Here is a 27167-nt window from a genome sequence, read left to right as displayed (position 1 = left end):
TCACATTTAAAATTATAACCTACCTCTTTCACTTCCTCTTCTCCTTCTTGGCTGGATTCCCATCCTTCCCACCCCCTCCTTTTTTTTTTTTTTTCTTTATTTATTTTGGGAAAGAGCACATGTGTGCATACATAAGTAGGGGAGCAGAGGAGGGAGAGGGAGGGAGAGAGAGAGAATATGAATCCCAAGCAGGCTCCTCACCACCCACGCAGAGCCCAATGCAGAGCCCAACACAGGGCCCTATTCTACAAACCAAACTGTGAGATCATGACCTGAGCCAAAATCAAGAGTCACTCAACAGACTGAGCCATCCAGGCACCCTGCTGCCCAAATTTATCACCAACTAACATGCCATACGTTTTCCTTATTTATCTTGTCTATTGTCTGTCTCCTTTCACCACAGATCCAGGATTCAGGAGTTTTTCTCTCTTTGATTTAATAAACTAAGTTCCTGCCATTTAGCACATATATAAATGCATTATAAGAAATTGCATAAATAAATGAAATAAAGAATTTTTTGCAAGATGATTAGTTTTCATATTTGGGGTTATTCCTCAAAATAAGTTCATACTTCACTCATGTGGAAGTTTTAAAAGTTCTTCTGTTATACATTGGGAAATAAAAGGTTCTTCTCTGAATTGTGCATAAGAAACTGAAACAAAAATTTTCACCTCCAACGTTCTCACTTTACCTTCAAATCATTTATTAGACTTGCCAGATTACTTTAGTTCTTTACTCTGATTATTATCATTGTAATTTTTTTTGGACATGTTAGAGAACATACTCATGTAAAGTTTTGTCAGTAGCCAGTGAACAATTCAAACAATTCAAATGTGTCTTTAAATGTCATTTCCTACGTTAAGAGAAAAAGTAAACTCACTAAAGTTGCAATTCCTACCAAATGTCAATGCACTGGAAAAGGGTTGTGAAATCTTTTGAGTTTGTATAATCTATTAAAAGCATGTTCTCATGAGAAGTGAAACACATCTCTGCAATATCAGCTTTTTATAAAGTCAGGAAAAGTTTACAGAAGCTACAATAGGAAAACCATAATGAAAGTGTTTCAATGTTAATCTATTTGGAAACATACCCTTCAGTTTTTCCTGTGTTTATTTTAAAAATATTAAAACAATATGAAAGGTACATTGGGTCAAAGAAGACTGCTAATCCTATCATCTGATAAGGGCTTACTATTCAATGTATGTAAAGAACTCATACAGCTCAACACCAAAAACAAAAACAAACCACGAAGACAAAAACCAGCTGCATTAAAAAATGGGTGGAGGAACTGAATAAACATTTTTCCAAAGAAGACATACAGATGAGCAACGAACATATGAGAACAATCTCAACATCACTAATTATTAGGAAAACGCAAACCAAAACCACAGTGAGTATATCACCTCATACTTGTCAGGATGACGAGTATCAAAAAGATAAGAAGTGACAAGTGGTGGCAAGGATGTGGAGACAAGGGAACCCTTGAACACTGTTGGTGGGAACGTAAATTGGTTCAAACAATGTGGAAAAAGTACAGAGTTTCCTCAAAAAATCAAAAATATAAATATCATATAATCCAGCAATTCCACTTCTAGGTATTTATCTGAAGAAAATAAGAACAATAACTCGAAAGGATATATGCACCACTTTGTTAGAGTATTATTTTATAAGTCTGTTTATTTTTGAGAGAGAGAGAGAGAGAGAGAGAGAGCGAGCAAGCAAGCAGGGGAGAGGCAGAGAAAGAGGGAGAGAGAGAGAATCCCAAGCAGGCTCTGCACTGTCAGTGCAGAGCCCCATGGGAGGCTTGAACTCACAAACTGTGAAACCATGACCTGAGCTGAAACCAAGAGTCAGCTGCTTAACTGACTGAGCCACCCAGGGGCCAGGGGCCCCCATTGTAGTATTATTTATAATAGCCAACATATTGAAGTAACCTAAGTGTCCACCAATAGATAAATGGATAAAGAAGACATGCTTAAGATATATATATATGATTACTCAGCCATAAAAAATGAAATATTACCATTTGTGACAGCCTAAGATAGGCCTAGAGGATATTACACTAAGTGAAATAAGTCAGACAAAGACAACTACCATAATTTCACAAAACGGGTAAACAAACAAAGCAAAACAAAACAGAAACAAACTCATAAATACAGAGAACAAACCAGCAGTAGCCAGAGGAGACGCAAATAGGGGTTTGGGCAAAACAGGTGAAGGGGATTAAGAGGTACAAACTTCCCGTAGAAAATAACTAAGTAAGGGGCACCTGGGTGGCTCAGTCGGTTAAGCGATCGACTTCAGTTCAGGTCATGATCTCACATCGGGCTCTGTATTGACAGCTCAGAGCCTGGAGCCTGCTTTGGATTCTGTATCTCTCTCTCTCCCCGCCCCTCCCCGGCTCACGTTCACTCTCTCGCTCTCTCGCTCTCAAAAATAAACATTTAAAAAAATAAAATAACTAAGTAACTAGAGATGTAAAGCACAGCATTGGGAATACAGTCATTATTAACACTGTAATAATTTTGTATGGTGACAGACGGTAACTAGACTTATGGTGATCACTTTGTAATGTACATAAATGCCAAATCATTATAGTGTATACCTGACCAATACAATATCATATGTCAACTAACTATACCTATACTTCAATAAAAAAATGGTCACCTCATCACCTTAATATAAGAAAAAATACCTTCATATGTAGCCATGTTATACAGTTGATATCACAGTATATATTACCATGTGGTCTCACACATTTCCCTTAAAATCCTATCAGTATTTTTATACTTCAAATTATTTTCTTCAAATTAAACAGATGGGCCAAATAATAATTCATCAAATGTGTGTATCTTATTTATATACCTATTTTCCTATAATGTAACTTAAAAAAAATTTTCCCTTCTCTTTGGAGGGCAATGTTTCACTAATATAGATGATGATATTACAAATATTTGCATAATTTAGCTTTGTTGTTTTTATTAAAAAATTTTTTTTAATGTTTATTTAGTTTTTAGAGAGAGGGAGACAGAACGTGAGTGGCAGAGAAGAAGAGACAGAGGGAGATGAAGAATCTGAAACAGGCTCCAGGCTCTGAGCTGTCAGCACAGAGCCCGGTGCAGGGCTAGAACTCACGGACCGTGAGATCATGACCTGAGCTGAAGTCAGACACTTAACTGACTGAGCCGCTCAGGTGCCCCTTTTGTTTCTTTAGGATAATTCAGCATATGTTGCACTACCAGATCAAAGAAAAACTATTTAAACTTTTTGGTATCTATTGCCTGACAACTCTCTAAAAAGATCATGGGAATAAATGAATGCATCAATGAATGAATGAATAAAGGTTATACAAATTCACAAAGATTCCAGTCATAGAAGAACATGGCAGTTTTTAGGCAAATTTACCATTATGCAATAATAATATTTTAAAATCACTTAGATTTTGATAGGCATTAAATGATACCTCAAAGTGGCTTGTTTGTTTTACCTATTAGTGTGGAGATTTTTTCAAGTAATTATTATTTATTTTTCTTCTCGGGTTTTTTATTTTTCTTATCAATTGCTTGTACATCCCTAGTAGGAGTTTCTTTATGTAGATATGAATAAAGTCTTCATATGTAACATATATTTAATGTATATTCTTTCTTCTACGAGTGTTCCTTATTCAGATTTAGCATCAAACTCTTAATTTCGTCTTTAAGATTCAGGGTAAATAATAACTCTGTAGCCTTATTATTTAAAAAGTTTGGTGTTGTATGAACAGTCAAAAGTATATATGAATGAAAACAGAGTTAATAGGTTTCCAAGCGCTCTACACTTAGGGAATATATCCATAAAAGGGATTAAGGCCTGGATGGACATATCCATATCGTGCCTGGTGCTACTGACACCCAACCTTGGCAGTGAATTCATCCTTGAATTGGAAGTCTAGGTCTGAATATTGGCTGTGCCATTTCCTAGCCATGTGACCTTTGGCAAATATTTTAATTGGATGTTTTCATATATGTAAAAAGGATTAAAGTGTCAGTTTAAGAATTATGAACACTTAAAATATTTTTGATACATTTCCTGGTACACAGGTAATATCCATACATAATCACTTTTAAATACCATTTTTGCTTTTTAATATGGACTTTTCTTCTTTTACCTTCATAGTATCTCCATGAGACACACGGTATTTTCTCCATTTTACGAGGTTAGGAAACTAAGACCTAAAATGTTTAAGTGACTAGTTAATGTTACACGACTAGGAAGTAGGGAGGTTTGGATTTGAAGACAGGCACTGTCTTAGAGAGTATTACCTCCTAAATGCTGCATAAAACATTTACAATCTCAGTTCTGTGACTTTTCTATCACTATTCTCACATGGCCAGTGAGAATGCTAAGCCCCATTTTATGCTGTGTAAATCTTACCCGTTCTTCAAGAGGAACCTAAATTCACACACCTCCATGAAGATCTTTGCAAATCCTTTCCCCCTAAGTGATTTTGGCCTCTCCTACCTCACCATAGTAGTTATCCACAGCAGTCTTACAGCTACTTAAGGTGCTCAAATCATATTATACCTATTTGCCTTAGATCATGGACTTCCCGGAGATAGATTATATTTTTCTGATCCCTTCCCTACATATAGTTCAGTAAAGTGCTTATAGTAAATATCCGACCAATATTTGTTATATAAGCAAAAACAGGTAATAATAAATATTAGGTTAAAGCCAAAAGTATTATATGAAAAGGAAATGAGACCAATTAAAATATCCTCAATCCCATTTTGAATAAAGTCAACAACTCTTAAACAAAATATGGACAATTACATGCCAAAAATTTCTTGCTAGTTTAGCCTACAAAGTATTTAATATATTTCATATATATTTATGTACACAAACATTTTTTGCTCCCAGAAAACCTAGCAGAAATCTTTTTTTAAAATCACTGAAACAACCAGACCAGATAATTAGTGATTAGGATAAAAAATTCTATAAGAAATCAATTATATATGTGTGTGTATGTATGTGTGTATACATATATATATACACACACACATATATATATACATATATAAACACATGTTTATACATGTCACCTCTCACACATGCATGCACACACACACACACACAGTAGACACATACAATCAACAGAAGCAATTTTGGGAAAACATTAAAATAAACTTCTTTTACCGTTTGTCCTAAAGACGGCAGCACTGATTTATCCACTTCCCTCTCTTTACAATTGAGACCTAAAATCTTTATCACATAGTATTTCAGCATCTGGTCCATGAAGAAAGGAAATGACACATTTGTGTGTTGAAAATTTTTCTTAACAATGCATTTCAATAGTACTCTCATCAGTGCACAAGTTTGCAAAATCTAAATTTGTAAGATAACTCATTCCTCTTCCCATTTAGGACATTACAAAAGAAAAGAGAAGTAAAAGGAAAAAGAAACAAGGGTTATGGTTAACAAGATACATGATGTGTGGCAGATTAATTTTTCCCTTTTTATAAAATACGTATGCCTTTTATAACATTATCACTATTATTTTTGTTTAATCTCACTGTCTTCTATTAATTCTAATTATCTCCTCTTTCATATTCTACATGAGGGAAGACTCCATGTTTAAGTAATTTTTAGTTCACCCTCTTTCCTGTAACTCTCACCTCGAGCTTCAAACACAAAACATATGAGGGAAGGAATATGGACACCTACTAAGTAAAAGTAATCGACCAATAATGCTCACTTCAGCTCTATCTATAGTGATGTTAACATTATTTATAGATCTCTTTTGAGCACCTAACAAGTTGTTGATTTCCCCAGGAGTGCAGTGAAGCAAAGAGGTCTCACACATGGGTTCCAGGAACAAACTGCCTTCACCTTCTACCGCCCAGTCAGCATTTCTGCTATGCATCTCACTTAATCACAAATCCCAGAACACACATAAAAGCATACACCATTCCATTAATGGATTAATTTTTAGATCTAATTCCTCTGGGGGAGAGTGCTTCTTTATGTTTCATGGAAACTTCTTGGTGCTCCCAAAAGGGAGGGATCATACTTCCTAACAAAAGACCGCCAAAATGGCCTTGCCATGATGCCCGTGGACACCAAAGAACTCTAGCTCAGAAGGCAACAGGCCTGGTGGAAAGAATGCAGGTGCAGGAACAGTACACGGTGTTTGGGAGACAGAAATTAACAGTGTCATAACAGCCATTCATTCTTAAAGGCTAACAGTAACCGTAACAGAGACATTTAATCAAGCAGCAAAGCCACTTAGCCAGGTAGCTTTAGACAAGAAGTTAGGATCGCAGACATGGATGGTGGTTAGGCTACTCCCTAACCACGTTAGTTTAAATTTATCACCAAATTCTCAGGGAAGAAGAACTGGAGGTGAACATCAGAACTCACTCTATTTCCTTTATAATCATTTGTAAATACATCGTTTTATAGAATACGGTCCTTTTGGCATCTTTAAAAAAATCTGCAGTTTAAGAACTCCTTTGTATATTGTTAAATTTATGTGCCCCTGTCAACACTATGTGACTAGAAGTCAGACTCTGGGAATAGCAGGCTAAGATCAACTTTCCAAAATTCTATGCTAATGAGATTTATTTCTGTCAGAGTGGACTGTATTTCTGGGATGTCTCTATAATATTGATATGTATGCATTTTTACTGCCATAATGCTAACCACTTCTCTATTTGATTCCTTCCACAATCTTCAGCCAGACTCTGTGTTTGTATATATACATACACGCAAATATATATATATGTACATATATATATATGTACACATACACATATGACCCTTGAACAAAATGGCTTTGAATAAAATGGGTTCCTTCATACATGGATTTTTTTCAATAAATGAGGTATAGTACTATAAATGTATCTTTCTTCCTTATGATTTTAATATTTCCTTTGTTCTAGCTTACTTTATTGCCAGAATACAGTATATAATACATATAACATACAAAATATGTGTTAATCAACTGTTTGTGTTATTGGTAAGTCTTTGGTCAACAGTAGGCTATTAGTGATTAAGTGTTGGGGGAGTCAAAACTTATATGTAGATTTTCAAGTGAGGGGGGTTTGGAAAGTCGGTGCCCCTAACCCCTACATCATTTAAGGGTGAACTATATATATGCATATATTAATCTTATACTATATTACATATTCGCTATTAGGGCTTACTCTATGTATGATGTCTCCTCAGAGGATCAGGTGGAAAATGTTCAGTCAAGCTAATGATTGACTGAAAGAACAGAAGGAATGTCCAGGAGTCGGGCTTAACATTCATCATTCCATCTGATTCCGCAGTAACTTTGTCAGGTGGTTTTCCCAATTAAGAAATTGGGCCTTAGAGATATTAAGTAAACTTGTGAAGATCACAGAACTATGAGTCACCTGAGCTGGTATTTAAACCAAATTAAGTCTGATTTCAAAACTAGGCAAAATAGACATTTTTGTCTTCATTTTCTCGGTGTATGTATTATCAGGGGTCTTTATCACAAATGTTATATGGAAAATAAACCACAAACATGGGTCCAGACCAGACCATCTACATAGTGGCTTTACTATCAGCTGGGGGTTGCTTATGAACATACGTATCTAGTGTGAAGGCTATATAATATTAAGCCAATATTCAAATAAAGTCTTACAATTAAATAGAAAAATCGACTTAAGTCTCATGGGCCCAAGCTATACCACAGATTTATGTGATCAATTTGCAAAGATATCATTTTTTTCTTATTCAGAACCCAAAGCAGCGATTTAAATACAATAATGTTGCAATGGACACATCTCTCCATGTGAATATAACGCATTTATAGAACTATCATACCTCATCCAAACGGATATTGAAAACTTTCATTCCAGCAGACTTTTGTTTGATGATTATAAACAGAAAAAAAAAAAAACCCTTGATGTTATCAGTAACATTTTAAATAACTTTATATAAACAGAAATTTTCTACAGAAGTCCTCATTAAAGTTAAAATGGACTAAGTCATTGGTTTAACCACACCATCTTCAAGTCCTAGTGTTGGTCAAAGTTTTAGGATATTGCAGGAATTTTAATTTAGTTTACAAACGCACCGTATTTCCATAGCTGGTTAGGAGCCGTACACCCATGCAATTTAGGTCTAAATTTCTGTTTCTGTTTTAACATAAAATTACAATAAAACAATATATCAACACTCAGTGAGGTGGAGGGACCAATATATTTACTTTCCTTTGAGAATGCACTTTACCACACTGTTCGTTTTTAAGGGAGGGCATGATAGTCTTCTAGGTCCAGCCTCAATATCCAAAGAGCTTCGAATGCAGGTCCCTACACCAAGGAAGAAGCCAAAGGAACTGAAAATCAATGACTTTTCACGGAGCCCTCAGAGGATTGAGGTCCTGGGGCAAACTCCCACCCACATTTTAGAGAGGTAAATACAGAAACTCGCAGCTTACCTGGAGCAAAGGCCGCTGGATCCAACAATAGTGAGGACACTTAAGTGGCAATTTTGACAAACTGTTGGAGGACTAGTGAGGGCTGGTGTCAGAGGCTCCCGGGGCTGCGGTCTTAGTGGACCCCTGCAATTCTCTGGGCTTTGCCTCCAAGAACGCCCCTCAGGTTCTGGGAATGGAGAGCCAAGGAGAATCACCTGGTGCCTCAGGCAGAGGGAGGGGGGAAAAGTAACCATTTTAAAACACACCCAGAAGCATTCTCCACAATAAAGGCTTTATTAGAAACTTATCTCACCTGGGAAGGCTGAAGGGCAATTACCCAACTCCAGCTTCTTCCGGTCCATTTTAAGGGGGAGGGGGGAAGCTAAGAAACCAAGTTATCAACATGGTTTGGGCCTGGGATTTAGTCCTGGATTACGGAACACTTCCCTCCGCCCTACCTCACCACCCAGCGACGTGGCTCCCGTATGATAATAGTGAATTATGGCTGAAAGAACTTCAAAGTTCTTTTTAAAGGGAAGTTTGTAGGGAAAGACAGCTCAGATGCAGCAAATACTCAGCCCAACCAAATTCCTAGCCAGGTCATCCTAAAAGCTCACACTACCAGGCCTATTAGCCTCGGTTCCTGTTACGTGATATATCATCTCTAACTTTCAACACAAAATTAAAAGACAGGCTAAAAGTCAAGAAAGTGCATGCCAGGTCCTAAAAGTCACACAGTCCTTGGGTAGCTAGGGAAGTGGACGGGATAGAGTGTGCACAAAATACTAGTGACTAATTTCCTGGCCATCTCAGCTGTCTCCCCAATGCAACATTAACAAGTCACCCTTTCCTCGTGATTCATGTCTTAATGACACAGAGATATCGGCTAAGAAAACAAGTAAATGTGAGCTCATTTTTAAGTGATATTTTAAAAACACAAATGCACATTGCCTGGGGTTTAGGGAAGCGTGGCTTTAGAATTAAAGTGGCAAACCCATGAGATTTAAATAGGTTTAAAAGTGGTAAAAGTGTTTGGTGCCTAAGTGGTCCAGTCAGTTGAGCCTCCAACTCTTGATTTTGGCTCAGGTTACGATTCCAGGATCGCGGGATCAAACCTCGCTTTGGGCTTCATGCTTAGTGTGGAGACTGCTGAAGAGTCTCTCCTTATGCCCTGCGCTCGCACGCTCTCTCCAAAATGGAAAAAAAAAAAAAAAAGAGTGGTGGAAGTGTCAACTTAAGCCTGAGCAAAGTTCATTAAACAAATTCTTACCCAGAAGTCTCCTGGCATTGTCGAGATGTGAGCCCACACACTCTACAAGAGAACAGGATTTGTACCTCAGCCAAGGGAATTATAGCAAGGTGGATACTTACTGTACAGCAATTTCTCATGTTCCATAGCCTTTTTATAGAGTGAAACGTTTCCAATTTAAAATGCAGAACTTAAAGACTGTTCAAAAATATTTCTAGGGGCATCCGGCTAGTGACAGAACACAAACAAGCATCTATATTCTCTGATGTTCTTTCCACTGTACCACAAAGATCCTTCACTTTTGTGAACACACATAATTGCTTTTCTATACATCTTCATTTTCTTCCATTATATCTTCAGACGCTATTGCTGATGATTTCCAGAAGTGCTTCCAAAGCGCTTCTGCTCTTTTGCTGTTTGATCTCCCTACAACATGGCTGCCAAAGAATGAAGATCTCTTTGTCTTTCACCTTTCACATCTCTTGAGAGCACCACAAACCCTAGCCAGGAGCCATATGGGGAAGGTGATTTTAAGCAGTGTAGTTTCTGGCATCTCCTCTGGGGCACAGAGAAGACAGTAACAATGGGGAGGGGGTCATGCGTGGTAGTATAGTGTCACAAGGCAAAAACAACACTGCGGACCCACTTAGTCTGGCTACACCTACCATCCGAAAAAGGAGGAGAAGCTGAATTGCTGAAAAGAAAGACCTTCACAGGGGAGATTGTGCATTCAAATGACCGAGGAAGATAAGAACAGGAAAAACATCAAAAACGAGACAAGGCCAATGTGGGTGGGGTGAAAAAAAGCGGAAGGTGGCAAGCAAGGTTCCAGAGAGTTAGGTAGGAGGCCGGCGGGTGGAGGAGGTTTTCTTTATCTTAAGAGCAGTGGAAAGACATTCATTTTGTGGTGGGATGAATAAGACACATTTGGATTTTGAAAATTGCCTCTGCCACGTGGACAACAACTTGAAAGTGGGAAGTTTGAGCACATGTCGACAAGTTAGAAAGTTAGTGCAAAAGTTCAGGGGAAGGTGATGACAGCTTGGACGTGTTGGTGTCAGTGGTGATGGGGAGGAGTAGACAGAGATATATTAAAAGGCAAATGTAATGGGACTTGAAAATGGACTTGATGGTGAGAGATGGTGGGCCTGAGCTTTTCTCATGTACAACTACAGACCCACTCCCCTTCTATTTCCCCCAAGAGCCTATCCTCCTTATACGGAAACAAATGGCTTCTTTGACCCCTGGCTTTTGATGAGGTTGGGCAGGTGGGTAGCCCGGCAGATTCATGAAAGAACGGAGTTAGTTAGCTCTTCATATTAATGGTCCAGAAATGAAATAAATACTGATTGTCTAGGAATGTTGAATGGCCTCCTAAGGAGCTACATGACCTATACAAGCAGAAAATTTCTTAGTCTGCTAGGCATAAACCTAGGGATTTTAATGTCTTAGCCAGCTCAACAACTATGATAGTTAACAAAAGTCCACTACTTTTTAAACGATGGGTCCCTTGAGAAACAATCCAGAAACCTGGTCATAGGACTTGGGGCAAGCAGAATAATGGCCTCCCCCGGAAAGATATCCACATCCTAATTCCCGGAACAATGTTATATTACAGGGTAAATGGGAATTAAGATTGCTAATTAGCTGACCTTCAAATGAGACGAATCTGGATTATCTGAGTGGGTTTAGTGTGATAAGCAGGATCCTTAAAAGTAGAGAAGGGAAGCAGAAGAAGAAAATCAGAGAAAGTGTTGTAATGGTGGAAGAATGGCCAGAAAGACACAGGGTTGCTGGCTTTGATAATGGAGGCAGAAGGTCTTGGGCTAAAGACTGGGGGTGCCCCCTAGCAGTTAAAAAAGGCCAGGGTATATGGGTGCCTGGGTGGCTTAGTTGGTTAAGCCTCTGACTCTTGATTTCAGCTCAGGTTGTGATCTCACAGTCATGAAATCGAGCCCTGCATTGGGCTCTGCGCTGACAGCACGGAGCCTGCTTGAGATTTGCCTCTGTCTCTCTCTGCCCTTCCACAGTGCACTCTCTCTCTAAATAAAATAAACCTTTTTTTTTTTTAAAGGCAAGGTCATAAATTTTCCCCTAACGTGTCCAGAAAGTAATGCAGCCCTGCTGGCAGTGTGGTTTCAGCCCACATTGCCATTTAGCCCATTTAGACATTAAAATCCCTAGGTTTCTGCCTAGCAGACTAAGAAGTTTTCTGCTTATGTAGGTCATGTAGCTCCTTAAGAGGCCACTCAACATTCCTAGACTATCAATATTTATTTCATTCCTGGACCATTAATATGAAGAGCTAACTAACTCTCCTTTCTTTCACACATCCATTTTGGACATCTAACCTATAGAACTGTAAGAAAATAAATGTGCATTCTTTTGAGCCACTAAGTTTGTGTCTGTTATTCCAACAGTAGAAAACGAATACAGGACTGTGTTAGTTTGCTAAGATTGCCATAACAAAAGACCACACTGGGTGGCTTAAACAGTAGAAATTTACTTCTCACAGTTCTAGAGGCTGAAGTCTAAGATCAAGGCGTTGGTAGGTTTGATTTCTCCTGAGGTCTCTCTCCTTTTGGTTCTTTTTCACATGGTCATCCCTTGGTGCTTACACTGCCCTTGATATCTCTTTAAGTGTTCAAGTTTCCATTAGTCATGTTGGATTTTTAACTTAAAAAGGCCGCTTTTTAACTTAATTACCTCTTTCGAGGATCTATCTCCAACTATAGTCACATTCTCAGGTATGAGGGCTTAGGGCTTCAATTTATGAATTTTAGGAGAACACAATTCAGTTAATAACAACAACTATATCATAAACCTCCCTTGACGCCCTCTCCAGAGGGTCCTGAAGCAATATACTAAGGTGACTTACCAGAGCTTGTTAAATAGAGGCTCAGAATTCATGCCACTTTGTGTGCCTATGGACTGTCGTGACCCAAGTTCATCTCATAGTAGATACTATAGGACTACAGATCTACCCTGTGGTTATTTCCTCAGATATAAAATGTGTATTGAAAATAGATACATTAAACATTTGGCAGAATCCATATTTATTCATCTGTGGGGTAAAAACTCTCATGGCAGAAAGGGTCAAATAGAAGCCTTAGAGACTTCTCCCTTTCCACCAGGATGGTAATCCAAAAGCCATTCCAGACCCTTGGGAAGACTAGTGAGATCAGGGCACAATCAAATATTAATGCTGCAAAGCAGTGATTTCGGGAGAGTGACATGTGAATGAAATTTTCAGAATGAGCAAGGGCATGAAAACATTCATTTCCCACGTAAATGTCCACTAGAGGGCATCCACCATGGTGGTCCAATGATCTGGTTAACAAGATGACTTTCTTTGGTGAAAGTCAATCAGCTTTTTCCTCCAGTCACTGTATACACAAAGTAAAGCAACAGAGATGGAAGTGACTCATGGGCTGAACAACATGAGCTTTCTCTCAACGGGGCTGCTCTGGATACTGCTGCTGCTGGGTTTTTGGTATGTCAACAGCAGATGCAAACACTGAAGCATCATGATATGGCCCAACCAGTCATGTGAGGGCACCTTGATCCCACTGGATCTCTTCCAGAGAGGAATGTCCAATCTCACTGGGATAAATTGTTTAGGATGTGGAGTTTCCTCTCCTGCTTTCAGCATCTCTCTGAGTACCAAGTCAGCAGATACACTGGATCCCTTATTCCACGCTAATGTATACCACGCAATATTGCTTCTGACCAAGGAGCATATTTTATGAATGGTTCCAAGTTTAAAGGCTTCAGGAATGAGCTCTGATTGGCTAAGTTTGGTGAGGAGCCTGTTGCTAGACCAATCACTCTTGTCTAAAGGTGGGGTTTTGTAAGACGATCTCTCACAAAAAAATGGATGGTTGGATTGGGAGAAGGAATATGTCTCAGGTGTGTTAGTAGAGGGGACACTTCAGCAGTAATGTTCTGTGCTCCTAAGTCTCATATTAATCTGTCACTTGACTTTTCATCTCTTTGTCCTATTTTCCAAACAGAATAAATAAAGGCATGCATATCCTCAATGTATTTTAAAGTGTTGATAATATGTCACATTTATACATTCTTTAGGGCATAAATTGTTACTATCCCTTTATTTATTTAATTTATTTATTTATTTATTTTTGGTCTCATACATAATAGGCCCTAATACTTTTTTTGCATGGAAAAAAAAATGAAACACAGTTTATCTCATTTCCTTCTTTACAATGACTTTATATTCTGGACAGAATAATATAATCCCAGTTTAAAAACTGAGGAAACAAAGTCTAAGAGAAGGTACTGCTTTAGGAACAATCACGAGGAAGGTAAAGGATTCAGTTTGAATCAGAAGAACTGATGACTCTTTGCCACATTGTATTATCTGTAAATATGATCATGATAGTCTATGTGGGCCACTGTCTTCTGACAAAATGGCATTAAAGAACCTTTCCATTTTTGTAAATTCCCCACTGTGAGTGTCTTTTCAGCAGGTAGGCTTCCCCACCAGGCAAGCTCCAAGGCTCTCTCTCCCTGTCTCTTGATCACTAGGGTGTATGCTGTGAGGTAGGCCGGGGCAAGACTGAACCCTGCCTGGGTTTGGAGTCTTGAGAAAATACGACAGATGTTAGGATAGGTAAGAAACAATCCATGGCAGTGGAAGGACTGAGGGTCTAGAGGAAGATTTGTTATCAAGAATCCCGTGTTGGTAGTGCTATCAGCATTGTCCTTAACTCAAAGAGGCTTTGATTTGTGTGCTTAGTCTTTGCTTTGTGCCCTTTTCTCAAGCTGAATTCTCTAGCCTTCCCATTGATTCTGTGAGGGGCCAGATAGTCTTCCAGTGAAGTTCATTGCTGCTTACATTAAACAGAGTTCTTACTACTACAATGGTGATGATACTTGATGTAACCAAATAGAAGCTGATGTAGAGAAACCTGATAGTCTCAAGAATCCTGATTACTTTTCTCTGGGTAATCACCATTGTCCAGAAGTTTCCCTTCCTCCCTTCCTTCCTCATTCCACCCTCCCTTCTTCCCTCTCTTCTTCCTTTCTTTCTCTCTCCCTTTCTTCCCTTCTTTCCTCTTCTTTCTTTCTTTCTTTCTTTCTTTCTTTCTTTCTTTCTTTCTTTCTTTCTTTTTCCTCTCTCTCTCTTTCTTTATTTCTTTTTCTTTCTTCTCCTTTTTTTCAATTCAGCTGAAAAGAGTTAAAATGTTAATAGTTTACCCTATTCTAATTGTAGCTTTATAAACGGCATGCTATCTTTCCCGAATCATAGGCAGTTTGAAAAAAATGGATTTCATACATGGAAACTGGTCATATTCTATTTCCTCTCATTAGAAACATAATATGAATATGAGATATGCTTTGTGATCTTTAATAACGATCCATTTAAAAATACTCAATCCTTAGCAACATGGAGGTAAACACTTTAATTTACCAAATCTATGATAAAAAGAATAGTTAGAATTGTGTTAATTAGTTCAGGTGCCTGAACAGATCTGATGGAGTCCTGCAGCTCTCTGTGGGACACAGATGTCATCTAAAAAGCACCCAACTAAGGAGAACCATGAATATGATAATAAGGATGAAAGGAAATAGCAATTTTTTATCATCAGCCAAAGTGAAGGATACCCCACAAAGGACAAAAAGCACCATCATCTTTTGAATAATAGTTCAAAGAAGCAGATGATTCAGAAAAATGAAGAAATAGAACTAATGTAAATTGCTCAAGATTGCATTTTTCTTTGTAACATAAATGGCAATTGCAGTGCTTAATCTTGAGCCTTCTATTATTTAGATACGAATACACATTATCTCCGGAAAATTCCTTTGTGAGGCAAAAGTTTTTTGAAATTTAAATGAGTTCTTTCTCATCTGTCATAATGCTTACAACAAATTTACATAGACTTCACATGGCATTGATCTTCACCAAAGGGAACAATCTTCCCTAGCGGTTTTTACATCACATGGAAGAGATTCCGTTTATTTGTATGTATGTATGTATGTATGTATGTACGTATGTGTGCGTGTGTGCGTTGGACACGCATTTAAAAAAAAATTTTTTTTAACGTTTATTTATTTTTTTGGGACAGAGAGAGACGGAGCATGAACGGGGGAGGGGCAGAGAGAGAGGGGGACACAGAATCAGAAACAGGATCCAGGCTCTGAGCCATCAGCCCAGAGCCCGATGCGGGGCTCGAACTCACAGACCGCGAGATCGTGACCTGGCTGAAGTCGGACGCTTAACCGACTGCGCCACCCAGGCGCCCCTGACACTGGCATTTTAAATATTCCAGCTGGTCTTTAAAAGTACATTAAAAAACATTGCATTACAGTACTTACATTTAAAAATATTGACCAGCTAACACAGATTAAGGAGAGTTGTTAGGAAATTCCTTAGTGACATTATATTTATGTTAGAAATATATTCCCTGCATTCACATAACTTTCTATATTCACACAACATAGGAAAAAAAGGAGCAAGGTGAGACCTCTCATGACAAAATTATATAAAGCAGCTAGTAACAAACTAGTCAATAAAGAAATATGGTGTGAGTTATTCAAGAAACACATTATGAAATCCTCACTGTTTCCAGGACCAAAATATTTTTATTTTCTTATGCTAATCTACTCATTATCATACAAAGAATTGTTATTTAAATAGCATGCAAGATTAAGTGTGGATGCTAATATGGGCTTCTAAGAGTTGAATCCTGCCTCTGGAATTTACAGACCGTGACATCAGGCCAATTATTTTACCTGTTTTTTTAGCAGTAAAATGAGGATTAAAACAAACTATTAGAATTGAATAAATTCATATTTGTAAAGCACATATAGTAGTGCCTGGCTTCTAGAACCTCCTATCTAAGTGCATTGTTGAATTGGTAACAGCAAATTGAAATGTTAAAATTTGAAAATGTAAAACCGGCATTGAATCTTCTTTATTAATATTACATTTTTCCCCAAAAGAGCAATTTCTCAGGAAATATTAACTAATTAGTCATATTCTTTTAATTTCAGCAGCTGATTTTTAATATTGACATGCCATTTTACCAAGTAAACTGAACTGAAAAAATTATAAATGAGAAGGGTTGTTGTATTTTCTATTCTCTTATTTACTTTTATCCTCTGACAGAATTTTTTTTGTCCTTGATAACTCAGCAATTTAAATTGATGATTTAAATCTTATAATGGTTGCCAAGATTCCTGTTATGTAAATCATCATGATTTATGTGCTTATCAAATCTAGCGTGATGGGAAAAACCACAGATTCTAGAGCCAAATTATACGGCTTCAAATTCCAGAAATACTTATTACTTATGTGATTTTGGGCAATGTATTTAACTTCACTGTGTCTCTGCTTTTCTCATCTATAAAATAAGGATACAAGAGGGGCTCCTGGGTGGCTCAGTTGGTTAAGCGTCCAACTTCAGCTGAGGTCATGATCTCATGGCTTGTGAGTTTAAGCCCTGCGTCAGGCTCTGTGCTGACAGCTCAGAGCCTGGAGCCTGCTTTGGATTCTGTGTCTCCCTCTCTCTCTCTAGTCCTCCACCGCTCATGTTCTCTCTCTGTCTCAAAAATAAATAAACGTTAACAAAAAATTAAAAAATAAATTAAAATAAAATAATACAAGAGCAAGCTCCTGGGGCACCTGGGTGGCGCTCAGTAGGTTAAGCATCCAGGATCTCAGCTCAGGTCTTGACCTCAGGGTCTTGATCTCAGGGTCCTGAATTCAGCCTCACCTTGGGCTTCATGCTGGGAATGGAAACTACTTAAAAGAGCGATTTATCATAGGTGTGCTGTGAAAATTAAATGAGTTTACGGGGCGCCTGGGTGGCTCAGTCGGTTGAGTGTCTGACTTCAGCTCAGGTCATGATCTCGCGTTCCGTGAGTTCGAGCCCCGTTTGGGCTCTGTGCTGACAGCTCAGAGCCTGGAGCCTGTTTCAGATTCTGTGTCTCCCTCTCTCTCTGACCCTCCCCCGTTCATGCTGTCTCTGTCTCAAAAATAAATAAACGTTAAAAAATAATAATAATAATAATAATAAATGAGTTTACAGCTGCGCTTTTGGAGTAGAGAATCTGAAGGGACTCCATTTTAGTCCCATTTTAGAAAGGACTCCATTTGGTCTCTGCTATGTTTCTGCTAGGCCCCATTTACCCATGTTCCTTATTTTGCCTATAAAGTAGCCAAAGAAGCTATGTTCCCACTTCAGGGTGGAAGTAAAAATTTTTTCTCAGGCTCCAAAACCAGATGACAAAGAAGAGCCAGATCCCAAACATGTCCCGGGACATTAGCTTCAAACAAATCTTGCCTGATGCTGGCATGAACACCCCTACCTTTGGTATGGAACCACCTATCGTTCACCTGACACTACCCTTTGATTGGACCCCACCCTGGATTCCTCAAGGAGCGTGTACTGTAGACCCTTTTCTAATATAAACCCCTAGCCCCAAGCAGTAACAAGACCCATTCTCCTTTCCTTTCAGAGTTCCCAGACCCTGGCTTCGATTCTCGACCTGTCACCTACAGCATTCAGTAAACTCTGTTTCCCTTTCTCTGGCTCACATTTGATTTCTTCCTGTGTGAAGCCAAGGACCCTCCTGGCTGGTCCTGTGGGGTCCTCCCCTGGATTCTTGGACTCAGCCTGCCCTCATCACTTTCACAGAGTGAATAATCCATACTTTGGCATCATTATAATAATTCTTGGTGTGATTTATGCACTCCTGGACCTTTGAAATGTATATTTGCTGGAGTTTTTGGTAGATGTCATATTCTTTGACATCACCTGCATTTCAAAAATATGTTTACTGAGGATCTTTTATGAGTTAGACACTTTGAAAGACTTGTGGGTGATATACTTGTAACCATAAAACACTCTTGTGTTTAGGTTTAAAATCTGGAAGGGAGACACGTACATGGAAGACAGTGTTAGCGCTCATCAACACTAGGTTCTCCTTACTTACATCTTACAAAAGTGACTTACATCTGAGTCACTTTTGGACTAAGGCAATGCAAAGTGTGAGTTCAGGTAGGAAAGCACACTAGAATCTTACAGTTGCAAAGTTTATTCAATAATGAATTACACATTGCAAAGAAAATGACATGACATCAAAAATAGCATGTCATATAAAATACAATTCATTTATGTTAGTATTAAAAATACCATTTCGTAGAGTAGCAACTTTGTCTCTTTTCAAAAAAAAAAATGGAACATCTTAAAATCTTAGTTTTGCAAAATGTCACTGTGAATAGTTCACAAAAATCCAAATAAAAGGAGTTTTATAGAACCCTCAGAAATGTTTTGAAATAGCTTCAGAATGAAATCAACTTCATTATATTTACAGGCTCTGTGAAAAAGAATGCCATCTTGTTCATGAATCACAGGAACTCAAAATCTTATTTTCTGTTATTTACTGAAACAAAAGGAAAATTATAGAAATGTGGGTATCTATATTAAGTCATGGAATTTAATAAAATAATCTCATTTAAAAACAGATTTAAGTTTCTCAAGACATTTTACTCAAATTTTTATTATAACCTGAATGATCTTATCCTTATAGTATGGGTCAAGAAATTATGGCCAACTGCCTGTTTTTGTAAATATAATTTTACTGGAATACAGGTGTGACAATTTGTTTACATATTATTTATGGCTGCTTTTACTACAACTCCAGAGATGGGTATTTGTGACAGACAGTATATGTCCTACAAAGCTGAAAATATTTGCTGTATGACCGACCCTTAATGAGACAAATTTACTAGCCCTGCTTATAGAGTTAGAATTTTTATTAATTTATCAACTTTAAAATATTTTTAATTTGACTCAGAGTTCGATGCACTAAAACAGAAACCTATACTCATTAGTGTATTTAGGAGTTTTAAGCAGAAAACGGTTTGTTTTTTTGTTTTTTTGTTTGTTTGTTTTTTCTAGGTAAGCTCTATCCTCAATGTGGGACTTGAACTCATGACCCTGAGATCAAACGTCACATGCTCTACCATACTGAGCCAGCCAGGCACCCCCAAACAGAAAAGTATTTAATTCAAGGAATAAGGTATCCACAAAATTGCTAGAAGAGCTGAAAGGGAAAAGTCTACGTAGGGGCTCATGGAACCTCTCCCAGAACAATTTAGAAATGACCTCCCTGGGGACCTACTGCCTTGGAGGTGTCCACTGGAGGTTTCTGGGCCCAAAGAAATAGGCGCAGGCCTCGGCCTCCTCAATTGTTTCTGTCACTCAGAGAACTGAAGAATAAACACCATTCTTCAGAAAGTTGCTTCAGGAATGGTGTACAAAGCTCCATGTATCTGCTTGCCGGAAGCAATGGGTCAGGACACTGGGAAGACAGCCTCTACCTGGCATCTGCTTTATTTGCAAAAGAATTGTTCTAATTGGGTAATTTGCACCCAGGCAAGAGAGTCTGGAAAATGTTAAATGTGTCTTTTTTGTTTTTTTGTCTTTTGCTTTCAATCTCTCCTTCTAGAAGAAGGGTGGAATGGACAGTTGTTGAAAGAGACAATACGGAGAACTCACCTGATAACATAATAAAAACAATTATACTCATTAAAATTATCTAATTAGAGGATAAATATTACAGGATATTTAGAATGCATATCTAAAATTATACACACACACACACACACACACACACACACACACACACACACACACGTCTACATCTATAAATAGTCAAATGCTAATATTCCATCAGTAGGATTGCAGTCATATATTCTGGTTAACATATTGCTTTTTCTCAGTTAACGTAGTGCTTTTAGCTCACAACAGATTAAAATCTCAAAGCAAAGGGAGAGTTGATGTGAATTTAAAATTATCCCAGGCAATTCTGACACTTTTATTTTTTTTTCCTTCTTTTTTTCTCACCCCATACTGTTTCAATGCTACCTCCACTGAAAATTACACATATACAATAAAAGTAAATACACCAAAATATTTATAACGATTATGCCTATGTGGTGAAATTATTGCTGGTTTTCATCTACCTTTCAACATTATGAAATAAAAACATGCATTTAGTCACATTATGTATATAGTTAAGAATAGCTTTCACTGAGTTAAGATTAAAACTTAATTTGGTAGGTACCAAAGCTGTGTTCCAGAATTATACTATTTTGTTTTCTGTCAGCAGTTCATGGAAGCAAATACCTGTTTCCTTAAATCTTTATTGCTCTGAAGTTTGTTCTGTTATTTTTTTGTTTTTGTTTTAATTTAATTTTTTATTTTTAAAATTTACATCCAAATTAGTTAGCATCTAGTGCAACAATGATTTCAGGAGTAGATTCCTTAATGCCTCTTACCCATTTAGCCCATTCCCCCTCCCACACCTCCTCCAGTAACCCTCAGTTTGTTCTCTATATTTATGAGTCTCTTCTGTTTGGTCCCCCTCCCTGTTTTTATATTCTTTTTGTTTCCCTTCCCTTATGTTCATCTGTTTTGTCTCTTAAAGTCCTCAGATGAGTGAAGTCATATGATACTTGTCTTTCTCTAACTAATTTCGCTTAGCATAATACCCTCCAGTTCCATCACATAGTTGTGAATGGCAAGATTTCATTCCTTTTCATCGCGGAGTAATACCCCATTGTATATATATATATATATATATATATATATATACCACATCTTCTTTATCCATTCATCCCTTGATGGACATTTGGGCTCTTTCCATATTTTGCTATTGTTGATAGTGCTGCTATAAACATGGGGGCACATGTGTCCCTTCGAAACAGCACACCTGTATCCCATGGATAAATGCCTAGTAGTGCAACTGCTGGGTTGTAGGGTAGTTCTATTTTTAGTTTTTTGAGGAACCTCCATACTGTTTTCCAGAGTGGCTGCACCAGCTTTCATTCCCATGTTCTGTTATTTTTTAAAAAAAATATTTATTTATTTTGAGAGAGAGAGAGAGAGAGAGAGCGAGCTCAAGCAGGGGAGGGTCAGAGAGAGGGGGAGAAAGAGAATCCCAAGCAGGCTCTGCACTGTCAGTGCAGAGCCCAATGCAGAGCTCAAACTCACAAACTGTGAGATACTGACCTGAGCTGAAATCAAGAGTCAAGCCACCCAGGCACCCCTGTTCTGTTATTTTTAATTTTGCCACTTAACAAGTAAGGTTTCTTCTTGTTAATATGTTTTGTGCATTTAGATGATTTTCTCAGTGCATTGGTTATTTACATTTATTTTATGAATCACTTGCCCATTGGATAGTCTTTTGAAGTTTTTCTTTTTGCCTTATTGATTTTATGAGATCTTATGTACTGAGGACCATGACTTCCTGTGTTTTGATTATTATTATAATTATTTCCTTCTTTTTTCTTGCATTTGGTTATGCTTGTTGTGGTATTTTTATAATATGATTTTTAAAACTTTTGGGGCACCTGGGTGGCGCAGTTGGTTAAGCATCCGACTTCAGCCAGGTCACGATCTCGCGGTCCGAGCCCCGCGTCGGGCTCTGGGCTGATGGCTCGGAGCCTGGAGCCTGTTTCCGATTCTGTGTCTCCCTCTCTCTCTGCCCCTCCCCCGTTCATGCTCTGTCTCTCTCTGTCCCAAAAATAAATAAATGTTGAAAAACAAAAAAAAAAACAAAAAAAAAAACTTTCTGGGTAGTCAAATCTATCAGTCCTTTATGATTTTATTTTCTGCCTTTCATTTCTTTCTTAAAGATTCTTAACTCATTGTCATATAAACAATGTTTTAGTAAGGACAATGACAAGAAAGGCCACAAAATGAGAGAAAAATACTTGTAATGTACCTAATATAAAAAACCTGATATCCAGGGGTGCCTGGGTGGCTCAGTCAGTTGAGTGTTCAACTTTGGCTCAGGTCATGATCTTGCGGTTCAAGGGTTTGAGCCCTGCGTCAGGCTCTTCAGATTCTGTGTTTCCTTCTCTTTCTGCTGCTCCCCTGATCATGTTCTGTTTCTCTCTCTCTCAAAAATAAACAAACATTAAAAACTAAAAAAAATGATATCCAGACCACATGAAATATTCCTACAAATAATTACCTGGTAAATAAAAGATATGAAAGCATAGAAGATATTCTAGCTCAGTAATTTCATTTTTAAGTATACACCTGTATTAATCAGGGTTCTCCAGAGAAACATAACCAGTAGGAGATCTCTCTGGATATAGATGTAACATGGCTATGTAAAGGAGATTTATTAAGAGAAATTGGCTCATGTGATTACGGAGGGTGAGAATCCCATGATCTGTCATCTGTAAGCGAGAGATCCTTGAAAGCCAGTGGTGTAATTCAGTCTGAGGCTGAAGGCCTGAGAAGAGGGGAGCCAATTGTGCAAATACTATTCAGGTCCCCAGTGGATTAGCTGATGTCCAGCTGACACACTGGGGTGAGCAATTTACTGAGTTCACGATTCAAATGCTAATCTCATCCAGAAACCCTTTTGCAGACACACCCAGCAATAAGCTTTAATCTGGGCACCCTGTGGTCAGCCAACTTGACACATAAAATTAACCATCCCAATACCTCAAAGAGATTCTTGCATATATGCACAAAGAGATGTAACTACCCATAATCCTCAAATAAGTGGTTTTGTAACCACTCCAACTGGAAACACCTGAAACATCCATTAGGAATAAAATGAACAGATATTGTGGTGCATTGATTCCCAAACCCTTTTATCTCAGGAAACTTTTATACTATTGTGGAGGATAAGCTTAGGAATCCCCCGGGTTTATACTGGGTTAACAAGGCATAAAGAAATACAAAGTCATAAAATGCTCCCACCCGAGTTTGGGTAAACCAGATTGGCACTCCAAGAATAGGGGGGTGCAAAGACACCCCGAGAATAGGGAGGTGTAAAGGTGCCAGGAATAGGGAGGTACAAAGGCACCTCCAAATAGAGAGGGGGAGAGAGCTCCCAGAATAGATAGGGAGAGGCAAAGGCCTAAAATAGGTATGGTGCAAAGGTGCCCAATATAGGTATATGAAAGAAACAAGATTAGATATTCAGAGTGGAAGCACCCCCAATTTAGTACTATGGCAGAAAGCTGTTTTCACAGGAAGATAGGTCCAGTTAGGTAAAGTGGTGAACTGGACTATGGACCGCTGTGCTGCAGGCAAAGCAGCCTGGAGTGGAGAGTGTTAACAAAAGAAAAGGTGCCTTATTAATCTTGAGGTTACCCTCCTATCTGTCTTATCCCTTAGGCCAGCAAAGATAAATAGGCATGGTGCCTCCTGTCTGCTGTGAACAACCACCTACCCATCTGCCCAGCTCCCGGATTGTGTTTTATATTGACCCAAACCCCAAACACTGTATATCTTCAAAATCCCCTTTTCCCCCCTCATGTCCCCAAGTTAATGTTCCTAGTTTCTTTGTCTCTTTGTACACACCCATCACGTTTGTAAGCCTTCTGATCTGAATAAATACGGGGCAAGGACCCTTATTCAGGTTTCTTGTCTTTTCCCAGACATTAGCCATCTCTCGCTTTAATCCTGCGACCGCTCTTTTGCTAGCCAAAAGAGAACTTTAGACTTAGAGTCTATGACATACTATTATAAATTACTGATCACCTCAGGGCTTCCTTTAGTGAGTTATATCTATCAGTATTTATCATATCAGAAATTAAAATTGAGGATTTAAAAAATGATTTAAAATAGCAATAAATCCCTCGTATGCACTCATATTGATATTTTATGTAAAATAAGTATATTTTCCACACAGGAAAAAACTGGCATCGTTTTACATCTGTGCAAATATAAATCTCTTTAACGCCTGATTATTAGAAGATAGCTGGCGACTGTCATATCGGCTTCTGCATTCAATTGATGCAATATGTTACATGTAATAAGGTATGTGAAAGACCAGTCTCATACAGATACATCATTTGAAAAGTGAAAAGTATTTTAAAAACTGTTAAGACTATTGTTGCTATCCTATGTTGATACTACACCAAAATTTGACAAGTGATGATTCATTTTTTTAAGTTTATTTGTGTATTTTGAAAGGGGTGGGGAGAGAGAAAGAGAGAGAGAGAAACTCAAGCAGGCTCCACATTGACACCAATGTGGGGCTCAACCATGAACCATGAGAACATGACCTGAGCTGAAGTCAAGAGTTGGGCACTTAACTGACTGAGCTACCCAGGCATCCTTGATAAGTGATGGTTCCTTGATGGTTAACTGCAGGGTGGAAGGGTGGAATGAGCTTTTTTTTTTTTTTTTTACTCTGTTACATTAAAAATGATTGACCTGTCTTGTCCTTTGAACAAAACTTTTACTCTGCCTGATTTTGTAACATTAGGTAAGGTGATTTGGAAAATACAGTTTATTATGCAAATCTTCCAAATATCTATACATGTCTTCATACAGTATTCTAAAAAAAATACATTTTAAAAGGATCACTATTGATCTCATTTTAGTATATGTGCTGCGGAAGCGAGCACACGGCTGGTGTCATTTTAAAAGTCAGTAAGTTTGGGGAATCTGTCAAGTTCACATTTTCAAAATGTCTAATTTTTGCTTTAAAGTATTCATTATATTATTGGCAACAAATATGTCCCCCCTTCTCCCTTGAAGTATAAGCTCACTTTGTTCTTTGTTGAGAACATGTCTGTTAAATACTCAAGTCTCAACAACCATATTTTGTCTGCCGATAGTTCTTTCAAGTAAAAAAGTATTTCATGAAAAAGTGGCTAATTTAGCTAACAATACAGACAACTGCACAAGTGTCTTTCTTTCATATTTTGGTATCTGGAAGAGTGCTTCACATATTCCCATTTTAACATGTAGAACATTTTGCAGAGTGTACTTGAGCTTTGTGTTTAAAACAAATAATAACATTAAGGGCATCATCAAGGATACTCTGTAGTGAAACTGCCAGGGTTATTTTTCCTGTGAATGTGGGGCAGTGAAGAAAGCAATGGAAAGTAGGGCCGCTTGGTGCCACTGCACTGACTTACGTTAAGGCACCAGCACTTTTGCCCAGTTGTGACTTTGACATATCAACGCAAATGAAACACAGTGAAAAAGTCAAGTAGCATCATATTATTACAATGAAAACAGCTCTGATCTTTTTGACCCCCTAAAAGGGATTTGGGAACCCCAGGTATCCACAGACCACAGTTTGAAGTGGTACACTCTTTTAGTGCATTACCATAATGGTGTAGCACTCGGCCATGAAAATGGGCAAACTGAAGATGTAGGTTAATAGGACAGAGTAATCGTACACCTCCTATAACTTGTTTAAAAAAGAAGCAAGATCCAAATAACACATATGATTCTAGTCACATAAAGTTCTGAACAAGCAAAAGTAAACCCTTATTTTAGGGATGCATACATGAGGTAAGAAATAGAAGCAGAAACACGTTCATCACAAAAGTCGTCATAGTAGTTACCTCTGTACATCTGGGAAAGTGATGCAGTTGTGAATGGGGACAGGAATAGGCTGGGCTTCTCAAAGGCTGTAAAACGATCCATTTCCAAATGTGAGGAGTGGCTCTGCGTGTTCATTTGCTAATAATTTATTAAACTACATATACCATTTCATTTACTTCTCTGTATGTGTATCGTATGCAAAATTAAGTAACAAAACTGGTGCATGGACATTTATTCTCATTTTTCTCATTTATTCTCATTTTTTTTTGTTCTTATTTTCTAATCTTTGTTGATGTAGAGAAGGAGTCTAGCTTTTCTTTCCCAAATATTAGTCATATGCCCCACCACCCCTTTTTAGATGATTTATTTTTTCTCTACTGATTTGAAAAGTCACATAAGGAACGTTTATGATCTTTGTAACTCTTCCCTTTTCCAAAGCAATGTCTAACACTGCATGCGGAGTAAAATTTCATATAGTTGTGGTAGTAAATTTACTTCATGTTGAATTTTTTTTTTTTTTTTCCCAGAGAGTTATTGCTTAATTTGTTTGACCTATTACTCATCATGGGCCATTGCAGCCCACATATATTCTTCTTCTCTGTTCCAAAGATTGCATAATGAGGGCCCCTTAACCATATGCTCTGTAAGTTTGCGTGTCTAAAAAAGAAGCTTACTTTTTACCCCTTCTCTGGTGATAGATTATAAAGATCAAGAGAAAGCTGGCCTGTATAAGAAAAGATACAGTAGACTTTTGGTATTTGAGGTTTGGCAATTTATAAATAGCCTGAGGCTTCAGAATATGTAGTAATTTAGCAGAGGCACAAAATTAGATGACACACGACTGGGAGGGTGTTGTATAGGAACATATCTTAGTTAATGAGAAAATCTCACGGATCACACAGCAAAATTAATGTGACATCATCATTGTGACTTAATTATTCAGGACTGTAAATGTCTAATTTACTCTTCATTTTATTAAACAGGATCCCTGAAAACGATGTATTTTATTGGAGCTCATATGGAAAAGTGATGCCGGGTATATAAAATGAATACTTGGGTAATAGTGCAAAATTATTTTAGTGAATGTCCAACTAATAAATATTAAAACTAAAAGATAATATATGAAGATGTTTTTGCTGTGAATTTTTAA

General features: G+C 37.8%; 1 protein-coding gene across 3 annotated transcripts in view; it reads right to left on the bottom strand.

Moving 5' to 3' along the window:
* The window catches only part of MSR1 (macrophage scavenger receptor 1), a 90746-nt gene extending 81975 nt beyond the window's left edge, over positions 1 to 8771 (bottom strand). Inside the window, exons 1-2 of one of the 3 annotated variants that reach the window (XM_040490091.1) lie at positions 8742 to 8771; positions 8450 to 8615 (exon numbers count right to left, since the gene is read on the bottom strand). The gene's annotated coding sequence lies outside the window, so the exon portion shown is untranslated. Of the gene's footprint in view, positions 1 to 5175; positions 5323 to 8449; positions 8616 to 8741 lie in introns of those variants that run through there. The other 2 variants (XM_040490089.1, XM_040490090.1) reach the window with 2 other exon arrangements.
* Positions 8772 to 27167: the final 18396 nt, after the last annotated feature.

This window comes from Herpailurus yagouaroundi, unplaced genomic scaffold (assembly GCF_014898765.1).
Source record: "Herpailurus yagouaroundi ecotype Mexico unplaced genomic scaffold, PumYag 181, whole genome shotgun sequence".
Taxonomy (NCBI): Eukaryota; Metazoa; Chordata; class Mammalia; order Carnivora; family Felidae; genus Herpailurus; species Herpailurus yagouaroundi.
The sequence above is the reverse complement of the archived record's forward strand: the minus strand, read 5'-3'. Positions and strand labels throughout refer to the sequence as shown.